The following is a 12,244-nucleotide window of genomic DNA, read 5'->3' on the forward strand; positions in this document are numbered from 1 at the left end:
GAAAGTTTTTGAAAACTAAGTAATTAAACAAAATAGTAGTGCAAATAAAGGAAAGACCTAATAGAACCCATTCTTAAACTGCCATTATTAATTTAATCATTCTACTTTTGAGTGCTGTATATCTTCCACAGAAGTTCTGAGATAGCTTAAATAAAGTTGCAAGACAGTTTTTTTGTTTTTAATCATATAAAGGGAAGATTAAGTAATTATAAACTGGAGACATAATCTTTGGCTTAAACCAAAGGGAAATACGATAAATTACATAAATCCCATTTTATAATATACAAAAATGGAGAGCTAACAGGAAAGTCAGAACTTTTCAGGGTTTTTAAACTGGAAGGATCTTCATGTTAAAGTTTTGATGTGTCCAATCATTCCCTCCATCGTCAAATGCCAATTTCAGAAAGAGTTGAAAATTAATCATAGATTGTCAGTAGAGCTGCATTGGAAAATAATCTTGAACTTGAGACCCAGTGGAATTTCTAAAATTGTTACCTGCTAGTAAAGAGGAGATTGGCTCTGCAGGATGGAAAGTGATCCAAACCAGTTACAAGGGAAACAACACACAGAGACAAGGAAGGGGGGCAAAGCTTTACATTCCCTGCCTCCAGAATGGTGCTTCTAGAACTATCTGTACTGAAGAACCAGTTTTTCTTTTTTTTATTCCCAATCTATTACTGACCTCTAAATGTATCAAATGCAGTAGCAAAGAAGTACGAGGCAAATGAAATGAAGAAAGCAAAGACATATAAAACACAAATTGAGGTATTTATTAGGTATAAAATTGTTTCCATTAATGTAATTAAACTACAAAAGTAGAAGAATTACAAAACTGTATATATAGTTCACCAAAAGGGTGCCTATGGGCAATTAGTATATAAAATTACTAGTACACTCATGACTTTTTGCCACTCCTAAATCATAATAAAATAAAAATGATAAGTAAAAGAACAATTCCCCACATTTAATGCCTATGTGCATACTTTGAGTATACATTGTGTATATGAATAGTTTTTATAAGTCAAATTTATTGAAGTATAATTTACAGACAGCAGAATTCACACTTTTTTTAGGTACACAGTCTGATAAGAATAAAGGTATACAATTATGGGACCAATCAAGGTATAGAATATTTCATCATCCCAGAAAGTTCCCTTGCAATTAAACCCCTCTCACCACTTCCTCCTTGACAACCACTGATATTTCCTTTCCAAAATGACATATAAATAAAACCGTGTATTATGTAGCCACGTATGTCTAGCTTCTTTCCTTTAACATATTGCTTTTGCGATTCAGCTGTGTTGTTGTTTGTATCCATTATTTATTTCTTCCACTGCTGAGCAGTGTTCTATTGTATGGTACATAGTACAATTTATTTATCCATGCGCAAGTGGAGGAACCACTGAGTTGTCTCTAGTTTTGGTTAATTATGGATAAAATTGCTATAAATATTTGCATGAAAGACACATGTTTCCATATCTCTTGAGTAAGTACCTGGGGTTGCTGCGTGTTATGCACATTGTGTATATAGCCTTGTAAGAAACTGTCAAAGTTTTCCAAAGTAGCTTCCCATTTTGCATTCCTACCAGTGATATATGAGAGTTCATTGCTTACTAGAACTCTGTATTGTCATTTAAAAAAATCTTCAGTCATTCTAATGGGTATGAAATGGTATCTCATTGTGGTTTTAATTTGTATTTCTTTAACTATTGAAAGTGAGCATCTTGACATGTGTTTGTCTCCCCATCTCTTACTTGGTGAAGCATCATTTTTTTTTAATTTGAATATTTATTCATCACGTGTAAGGAATATTGTATTACATACTCAAGATGAATAAGTCTGAAAGATATCATGGTCTGCAAGAGATAGGCATTTAAATAAATAATTGGAATATGATATGATAAAAATATGGCCCAAACTTGACATTTAGAATCACATATGTATGAAGATGGTTAGATTTACTCTGCAACATAAGGACAACATATAAACAAAATAAGCAATGGATCATTTTTAAATGGAGTTTTTCACTTTAGACAATTTAGATAATATAGGATACAAAAGAGAAAAGTCATTATTAACATTTTGACTTGTATATTCCACTCTTTGTATTTTTTCTTAATTTACCAAATGAGATCATACTGCATCTACTTTTCTCCTTAAGCAGCTTTCTATGGAATTAAATATTTTCCTACAATGTCATGTTAATAGTTGCAAAGGATGCAATCTTGTGTTCAGTCAGACATTTTTTAAACCAATCTGTTTCAGCTGTTTCTAAGTTTTAATACTTATGAACAATGTTCTATTGAATATTCTTGCAGATTGCACTCTTGAACAATCTTTTCTTTCTCTTTTTTTTTTTTTAAGAATTTATTTATTTATTTATTTGACAGAGAGAGATCACAAGTAGGCAGAGAGGCAGGCAGAGAGAGACAAGGAAGCAGGCTCCCCACTGAGCAGAGAGCCCCATGCGGGGCTGGATCCCAAGACTCTGAGATCATGACCTGAGCTGAAGGCAGGGGCTTAACCCACTGAGCCACTCAGGTGCCCCTAATGTTTTCTTTAATATAAATTTTTTTTGCAGGGACATCTCTGAGTCAAAAGATACAAATACTTCTGAATTTTTAGAAGGTATTACCAGATTTCCTGATAAAGTGGTATAAATTCATATCTATTATCAGCATAACAAAGATGAACACTGCAGGTAATATTTTTAAAATTAAAACAAATTCCGATTTTCTCTTAAGATTTTTTAAAAAGATTTATTTATTTACTTGAGAGAGAGGGAGAGAAAATCTCAAGCAGACTCCATGCTGATTGCAGAGCCTGTCGTGGGGCTCCACCTCATGGCTCTGAGATCATGACCTGAGCCGAAACCATGAGTTGGACACTTAATCAACTAAGCCACCCAGGTGCCCCCAAATTCCAATTTTAAGTTGGATTTATTTGATTACTAGGAAGTTGGATATTTTTTCTGATGTGCATTTCCTATTTCTATGAATTATATTATGGATTTCTCCTTATGTCCATGGCCTGTATCTCTAGTTAAATGTTCATCTCATTTATTTGTAAGAAGTCTCTTTTTCTTTTGATGATCTCCTGTAATGCAAATGTGTTTTCTGTTGTCATTTGCTTCTTTTCATTATGTTCCTAATATTTTCTTCATTGAAGTTTTAACTTTGTTCTAACTTGTCGACCTTTCCTTATAGATCTATATCAGAACTCAACCTTGTCAAGTCCTCTTCCACTCTATAATTAGCTGGATATTTATCTTTTACATTTAAATAAATGGAGCATTTGGAATTTATTTGGATATGTCACAAAGAATAAGGATTTAACATTTTTTCCCCAAATGACGAGCCAGTTGTCCCACCTCTACTTATTGATAATGGACCTTAGATCTTTTTCTCAATATTTTCAATCACTTATCAAGTTCATTATATATAAAGGTATGTTTCTGAACTTATCATTGTGTTCCAAAAAATTTCCTGTCTTTTCTGAAAATGAAAAATAAAACAGTGCCACACTGTTTTAATTACTGTTGTTTTATAATATGTTCTAATATTTAATATCTAGGACAACTACCTCTGTGTCCTTTACACTGTTTATAATACTTCTAAAAAATGTTCTAGACTATTCTCAGACCTTAATGTTCTGGATATGCTTAAAATTATACTTGAGTTTTAAAATATACAATTGGAACATTTATTGAAATTTCATTAAATTATAGATTAATCTGAGAAGAATTTGCATCTTTAATATAATCAGCCTTATCATTGAAGGACACACCATGTCTCACCATTTACTCAAGTTTTCATTTATGTTCTTCAGTAAAGTTTTGTAGTTGTTTTGTTTATTGTATTTTAATTCCAGTATAGTGAACACACAGTGTTATATTAGTCTCAGGTAAAGAATTTAGTAATTTATCACTTACGTACAACATCTGGGGCTCATGACAAGTGCCCTCCTTAATATCCATTACATATTTAACCCATCCCTGCACCCTCCTCCCCTCTGGTAACCATCAGTTTGTTCTCTACAGTTAAGAGTTTATTTCTTGGTTTGTCTCTCTTTGTTCTTTCGTTGTTTCTTAAATTACACATATGAGTGAAAGTGTGTGGTATTTGTCTTTTTCTGATTTATTTCACTTAATATTGCACTCACTAGCTCCATCCATGTCATTGCAAATGGCAGGAGTTCATTCTTTTTTATAATTGAGTAATATTCCTGTGTGTGTGTGTGTGTGTGTGTGTGTGTATCACATCTTCTTTACCCATTTGTCTATCGATGGACACTCGGGCTGCTTCCATAATTTGGCTATTGTAATTAAAGCTGTTATAAACACAGAGGGGCATATATTTCTTTGAATTAGCGTTTTTGTGTTTTGGGGGTAAATACCCAGTAGCATGATTACTGGCTTATAAGAGAGTTCTATTTTTTGAACTTTTTGAGGAACCTCCATGCTGTTTTCCACAGTGACTACACCAGTTGGCATTCCCACCAACAGTGCCAGAGGGTTCCTTTTTCTCCACATCCTCAGCAACTCTTGTTTCTTGTGTTGTTGAATTTAGTCATTCTGACAGGTTTGAGGTGCTATCTCATTGTTCTTTTTTTTTTTCTTTTATTTTTCTTTGAGGTGCTATCTCATTGTAGTTTTGATTTGAATTTCCCTGATGAGCTGTTAAGCCACTTTTCATATGTCTCTTGGCCATCTGCATATCTTTGGGAAAATGTCTGTTCATTTTTTCTTCCCATTTTTTAATTGGATTCTTTGTTTCTGGATGTTGATTTATATAAATTCTTTATATATTTTGTATACTAACCCTTTATTGGATATGTCATTTGCAGATATCTTCTCCCATTCAGCTGGTTGCCTTTTAATTTTGTTTGTTGTTTTCTTCTCTGTGCAGAAGCTTTTTATTTTGAAATTAGTTTATTTTTAGGGGGGCGCCTGGGTTGCTCAGTGGGTTAAACCTCTGCCTTCGGCTTGGGTCATGATATCAGGGTTCTGGGATCTAGTCCTACATTCGGCACTCTGCTAGGCAGGGAGCCTGCTTCCTCCTCTCTCTCTCTCTCTCTCTCTCTGCCTGCCTCTCTGCCTACTTGTGATCTCTCCCTGTCAAATAAATAAAATCTTTAAAAAAAAGTTGTAACTGAAAACAGTTTATTTTTGCTTTTATTTCCCTTGCCTAAAGAGACATATCTAGAAAAATTTTGCTAGACATACCTATAAAGTTATAGTTATTTTAAATAGGTTTGGGTGCCTGGGTGGCTTATTCAGTTAAGCATCTGCCTTTGGCTCAGATGATGATCCCCGGGACCTAGGATCAAGACCTACATGCTTTTCCCCCTTCCCCTCCCACTGCTTGTGCTTTCTCTCTCTCTCCCTCTCAAATAAATAATAAATAAATAAATAAATAAATAGGTTCTGCAAGTTTTGCTTCATCCAAGGTATTATATCATTCTTCTTGTTATTACTATTGGCACCTATTTTTCCATGATATTTTCCAGCTGGTTGCTACTTTTCTATAGCATTCTATTCATAAATTATTGTTCAGTAATAGACAAATAGTGTAATTAGTTCCAATAGTACTTTTTATATTGGTTAAAAAACTCATAAGATAAAATTTATAATTTTAACCATTTTAGTGTATAATACAGTGGTGTTAATTATATGCATATTATTGTGCAACAAGCTCTATCGACCTCTCACCTTGCAAAACTGAAACTCTATATCCACTGAATACCAACTCCCTTTTCCCTCTCCAAGCCCTTTATTTGTAATTTCTCTTTTAATTGTTCTGACTACTTTAGATGTTTCATATAAGTGGGAGAACACAGTTTTTATCTTTTCATAACTGCTTTATTTCACTTAGTGTAGTGTTGTCAAGGTTCATCTATACTGAAACATGTAACAGGATTTCCTTGTCTTTGTTTTCTTGGTTTTTCCATATGGCACATTATATAACCTATAAATAATTATAACTGTCTCTACTTTTCCGATTTTTCATTTCATTTCTTTTTCTCGCATTTTATTACTTAGAAGAATCTTGGCTGAGAATTACAGGTAATTCCTCATAAAGTTATGTTTTGGTAACATAGTAAGTTACATTATTACTTTTTTGTTTATTGAGGTCTTTAAAAATCAGGAATGGATGTTAATAGATTATTTTATGAAAAAAATAGATAATTTTATGTGAATCATTTTAGAAATTTTAAAATAAACCCTCTTTGGGTATATTACATCACTCTTTTAAAAATATGCCCCAATAAGGGTGCCTGTGTGGCTCAAGCAGTTAAATGTCTCACTTGATTTCAGCTGAGGTCATGATCTCAAGGTTGTGATACCGAGCCCTGTGTCAGGCTCCATGCTGGACATGGAGGCTGCTTAAGTTTCTCTCCCTCTCTCTTTGTCCTCCCCTATTTCCTCTCTGAAAAAAAAATTCTGTATATGTGTGTGTGTGTGTGTGTGTGTGTGTGTGTGTGTATTTCCTTCAATGTCATTTTAATAGGATGCAATTGTACAATTGTGTGTACATTCAAACATTTTTAAAAATTCACCAACCACTCAAGATATAAAATAGTCCGATTATCCCTGAAATGTTACCTCATGCTAGCTCCTGGCAACTCTGACCCAGTTGCTTATAGTTTTGCCTTTTATTTATTAATTTTTTAAAAAGATTTTATTTATTTATTTGACAGAGAGTGTCTCTGACAGACAGTGTTAACTCTTGTCACCATGCTGTTCATTGGATCCCTAGAATTATTCCTTCTGTAACTGGAAATTTGTATTTTTTTTTTAAGATTTTATTTATTTCACAGGGAGAGAGAGATCACAAGTAGGCAGAGAGTCAGGCAGAGAGAGACGGGGAAGCAGGCTCCCCACTGAGCAGAGAGCCCCATGCGGGGCTCAATCCCAGGACTCTGGGATCATGACCTGAGCCGAAGGCAGAGGCTTTAACACGCTGAGCCACCCAGGCACCCCTATTTTTGCCTTTTAAAGAAATATCATATAGTGCTTGTTTGGACAGTGCATATACTAAAATTGAAGTGAAAGAGAAAAATTAGCTTGGCCCCTTAGGAAGAATGACATACAAATTTGTAAAGAATTTCATATTGTTTAAAAAAGTCATATAAATATTAAGGGGGACACTTGGAGTGAAAAGGAAAGACAAACACAAGAAGGAAATAGAAAATCTCCAGAAACAACAATAAAACAAGTAATAAATTGTCATATACATGGAATCATACAGCATGGAGCCTTTTTGTGTGACTTCTTAGACTCGGCATGACGCTTTTGAGATTCATCATGTTAGTATATGCATCAGTAATTCATTCATTTTCATTGCTGAGTATTATTTTAATTGTTGAGTGGTTGAATTTAACAAACTTTGTTTATCCATTCACTGGTTGATAAACCATAGGGGTTATTTCTGATTTTTAGTGACTGTGGATGAAGTTGCCAGCACCAGTTACTACAGGTTTTATTGGTATGTGAGTCTTCCTTCCTCTTGGGTAAATAGCTAGGAGTGAAATTACTAGGTCATATGGTAAGCACAAATCTTACCTTTATATGAAGCTCTCAAATTGTTTTCCAAATTTGTTGTGTATATTCACCAACCATGTAAAAGAGTTCCATTTGCTCTACATCCTCACCTGCACTTCCTACAGTCAGCTGTTTTTTCTTTTAGCCATTCTAACAAGTGGCATCTCATTTTAACTTGCATTTCCTTAGTAACTAATGATGTTAGCATGTTTCCATGTGCTTATTGGTCATTCACATCTCTTCTTTGGTGATGTGTATGTTCAAATAGTTTGCTAACCAAAAATTTTTTCTTATTATAAAGAGTTATAAAGAGTTCTGTATGTAAGTCCTTCATCAAATTATTTGCAAATATTTTGTCTCTCTGGTTTGATTTTTTAAAAATTTTTCTAGTAATTGCTTTTATTTTTTTTTAAGATTTTATTTATTTATTTGACAGAGATCATGAGTAGGCAGAGAGGCAGGTAGAGAGAGAGAGGGAGAAGCAGGCTCCCTGCTGAGCAGAGAACCCGATGCAGGGCTTGATCCTGGACCCTGGGATCATGACCTGAACTGAAGGCAGAGGCTTGAACCCACTGAGCCACCCAGGCGCCCCTAGTTATGGCTTTTAAAGAACATAAATTTAAAAGTTTTATTAAGTCCATTTAATCATGTTTTTTTCTGTTATGATTCATGGTTTTTGTGTCTTAAATTTAAGAAATATTTGCTTAATATAAAATCATAAAGATATTTTCCCATATTTTATTCTAGGGACTTTATAGTTTTAGTCTTTACATTTACATCTGTGACCATTTGGGGTTAACTTTTGTTTATGTGGTGACTAAAATTTGAGATTTTATTTCATTTTAATTTTTTTGGGTATATGAACATTCCATTTATTTCCAGCACCATTTACTGAAAAGACTACACTTTCTCCATTGAATAACCAGGACAGTTTTATGAAAAATCAGTTGACTGTGTCTGTGGCAAATTTGTAGATCCTCTATTGTTTTAATCTCTATGTCTATATTTACTTGACTATCTCACTATCTTTATTAGTGTAGCATTATAGTACGTTTTCTTTAAGTATAGGTGACACACAATTTCAGTTTCAGGTGTACAACATAGTGATTTGACAAGTTTGTACATTAAGTTGTGTTCATCTCAAGCGTAGCTACCATCTGTCCCATTACATCCTTATTACAATGCCATTGACTGTATTTCTTATATTGTGCCTTGTATTCCTGTGACTTATTTATTCTACAACATGAAAGCTGTATCTCCCTCACCCTTCACCTATATTACCCATTCTTCCACTCCCCTCCCTCTGATAACCATCAGATTGCTCTTGGTATTTAGGTCTGATTCTGCTTTTGTTGTTGTTGTTGTTTATTCATTTGCTTATTTGTTTTTAGATCCCACTTATGAATGGGATCGTATGTTATTTGTCTTTCTCAGTCTGACTTATTTTACTTAGCAGAATACCCTTTACGTCCATCCATGTTATTTCAGATGACTTGCTCTCATCCTTTTTTATGGTTGCATAATATTCCAATGTTTATATAAGAACCATGTTTTCCTTTTCTATTCATCTATTGATGGACACTTGGTCTGCTTCCATATCTTGGCTATTGTATATAATGCTGCATTAAATATAGGAGTGCATTTATATTTTCAAATTAGTGTTTTCATTTTCTTTGGGTAAATATTCAATAGTGAAATTATTGGGTCATATGATATTTCTATTTTTAATGTCTATTTTTAATATTTTTAATATTTTAGTGCACAAGGGTTCCTCAAAATCAGTTGATGTTCTATTTTTTCAAAGTTGTTTTGGCTACTTTAGGTATTAGATTTTCTATATTAATTTTAGAATAAGCTTTTGATTTATATTTTATGTAAAGTATCCTACTGGTATTTTGATTGGCATTTATTTAAATCTATAGACCAATTTAAGCAGAGCTGACATCTTTCTGGTGTTGAGTCTTGTAATCCATAAATATAGTATATCTATTTATGTAGGTATTTAATTCCTCTTATCAGTGTTTTATAGTTTTCACCACATAAATCTTACACATATTTGCTTAGATTTATTTCATTTTTTCATGTTTTTTGATGCTATCACAAGTGAGATTTAAAAATTTAATTTGAGGGGCGCCTGGGTGGCTCAGTGGGTTAAGCCGCTGCCTTCGGCTCAGGTCATGATCTCAAGGTCTTGGGATCGAGTCCCGCATCGGGCTCTTTGCTCAGCAGGGAGCCTGCTCCCCTCTCTCTCTCTCTCTGCCTGCCTCTCCATCTACTTGTGATCTCTCTCTGTCAAATAAATAAATAAAATCTTTAAAAAAAAATTTAAAAAAATAAAAATAAAAATTTAATTTGATTGTCCATTGCTAATAAATAGATATAACTGATTTTTGTAAATTGACTTGCATATTAAACCTTGCTATAGTCACGTATTACTTCTAGGACCATTAAAAATAGATTATGTGGATTTTCTACTAGATGATCATGTTGTCTGCAAATAAAGAGTTTTATTTCTTCTTTTACAATTACCTTATTTATTTTTCTTGCATCTTTGCACTGGTTACAATCTCCAGTATAATGGAGCAAAAACATCCTTGCCTCCTTGATTTTGGTGAGAATATTATCCCCTTTCTTACCACTAAGTACAATGTTAGTTATAAGTTTTTATAAATGGTCTCTATAAGGTTCAGGAAATTCCTTCCTATTCCTAGCTTGCTGAAAATGTTATCATAACATGAATGGATGTTGGATTTTGTCAACTACTTTTTTTTTCTTTTGTACCTATAATATGAGCACAGAGCATTTTGTTTTTAGTTCGCTGGCATGACTGGCTAACTTGCAAATATTAAATCAACCTTGCATTTTGGGGATAAACTCTATTTCATCATGATGTATAATCTTTTATATATTGATGGATTCAATCTGACAAAATTTTGTTAAGGATTTCTGTGTTTGTATTCATGAAATTCTTTTCCTATAATGTCTTTCTCTGAGTTTGCTATCAGGATAATGCTGGCCTGATAAAAAGACTCAGGAAATATTTTTGTCCCTTCTATTTTGTGTAAGTGTTTGTATGAAATTGGCATATGTCTTCCTTAAATGTATGGTAGAATTCACCAGTGAACCCATTCTAGGCCTGAAGATCATTTATAGCATAGCTTGGATAACAAATTCATTTGCTTTAATAAATAAAGCTGGCTCAGGCAGTACAGCATGTGACTCTTGGTCTTGGGGTTGTGAGTTCAAAACCCCCATATTGGTCTTGGAGCTTACTTAAGAAAAATAAATAAAAAATAAAAATAAATTTTAAAATGGCACTTATTAAACAGATAGCTATGTGCCTTCTATGAGTAAGACACTGAAGAGCTGTGGGGGACACCAAAAGAATATAATCTAGGGTCTAGAAAATAAGCTGGAGAGTATCATGCCTGAATGTTCAGAAAATAATAAAGGACAATTAAGATTATCTATTTCTTCTTGATTACTTTATATCTTTCAAGGAATTTTATTTCTCCTAAGCTATCAATTCATTGATGTAAAGATGTTTATAATATTATCTTATTATCCTTTAAGTTTGTGTAGGGTTTATATTGATGTCCTCTTTTTCATGCTAATATTGGTAATCTGTGTCTTTCCTCTTTTTTTTCCTTGATCAACATGGCTAGAAGTTTATCAACTTTATTGATCTTTTCAAGGGATAACTTTTAACATTATTGATTTGTCTCTATTTTTAAAATTTTATTGATTTCTGCTCTTCGTTGTGTCCCTCCCTTTGCTTGCTTTGGTTTTAATTTGATCCCTTCTTTTAAATGGAATCTTAGATTATTGACTAAAGATCTTACTTAGTTTCCAATGTAAACATTTAATGCTGTATATTTTCCTCTTGGCTATATCAATATTTAGTTTTTAATATGAAAAATGAACTTACTTCATGCTTAGGTTGAAGTGACCGATTTCTAAATGCTTAATGACAGTGTCTGCATTTCTTATCATGGATTGATCATAAACGTTTGGGTCAGCAGGTCACATTTCAGTATTTCTGCTTTTGCTGATGGGACCTGGGTTCTACCCCAGATTTGTTCACCACAAGGATTAAGAGATGAGGGCTGGAAGGAGGGTATAGTACCTGTGACCTCTGGGCCAGCCAACTAGAAAGAGAAAAGGACAGGCGTCAGCAACCTTTAGTGCCCCACAACACCCAGGAGAGAGAAGTGACTGCAGAGAATCTAGCCCTCTCCCACCTTAGAGACTAGTCATTAGGAGGAAGGGCTAACTGTTGTTCTAACATCTAGAAGAAAGTAGAAATTCTGTGTCTGCAAACCTATATAAATGAGGAAAAAGAAAGATAATGATTCTTCTCTGCTCATTCTACCATTACCATCCACTTTCTGGATTCACCCACCTTAGAAATAAACTACATTTGATAGTTCCCTTTTTTTATTATTTAAATTCAATTAGCCAACATATAGTACAACATATAGTACTAGTTTTTGATATAGTGTTCAATGATTCATTTGTTACATATAACACCCAGTGCTCATCATATCATGTGTCCTCCTTAATGCTCAACACCCAGTTACTCCATCCCCCCAACTGTCTCCCTAACCACAACCCTTGTTTTCCAGAGTCAAGAATCTCTCATGGTTGGTCTCCCTCTCTGATTTCTTCCCATTCAGTTTCCCACCTCCCATCCCATATTGT

At 33.7% G+C, this 12,244-nt stretch overlaps 1 protein-coding gene and 1 non-coding gene across 2 annotated transcripts in view; both read left to right on the forward strand.

Annotated features, from left to right (window-relative positions):
- The window catches only part of LOC131838611 (uncharacterized), a 156,612-nt gene that overhangs the window by 116,315 nt on the left and 28,053 nt on the right, over positions 1 to 12,244 (forward strand). The window lies entirely within an intron of this gene.
- LOC131822981 (U6 spliceosomal RNA) lies at positions 7,013 to 7,118 on the forward strand. Its single transcript, XR_009350434.1, has one exon. It is a non-coding gene; the product is annotated as a U6 spliceosomal RNA (small nuclear RNA).

This window comes from Mustela lutreola, chromosome 1 (genome assembly GCF_030435805.1).
Source record: "Mustela lutreola isolate mMusLut2 chromosome 1, mMusLut2.pri, whole genome shotgun sequence".
Classification (NCBI taxonomy): Eukaryota; Metazoa; Chordata; class Mammalia; order Carnivora; family Mustelidae; genus Mustela; species Mustela lutreola.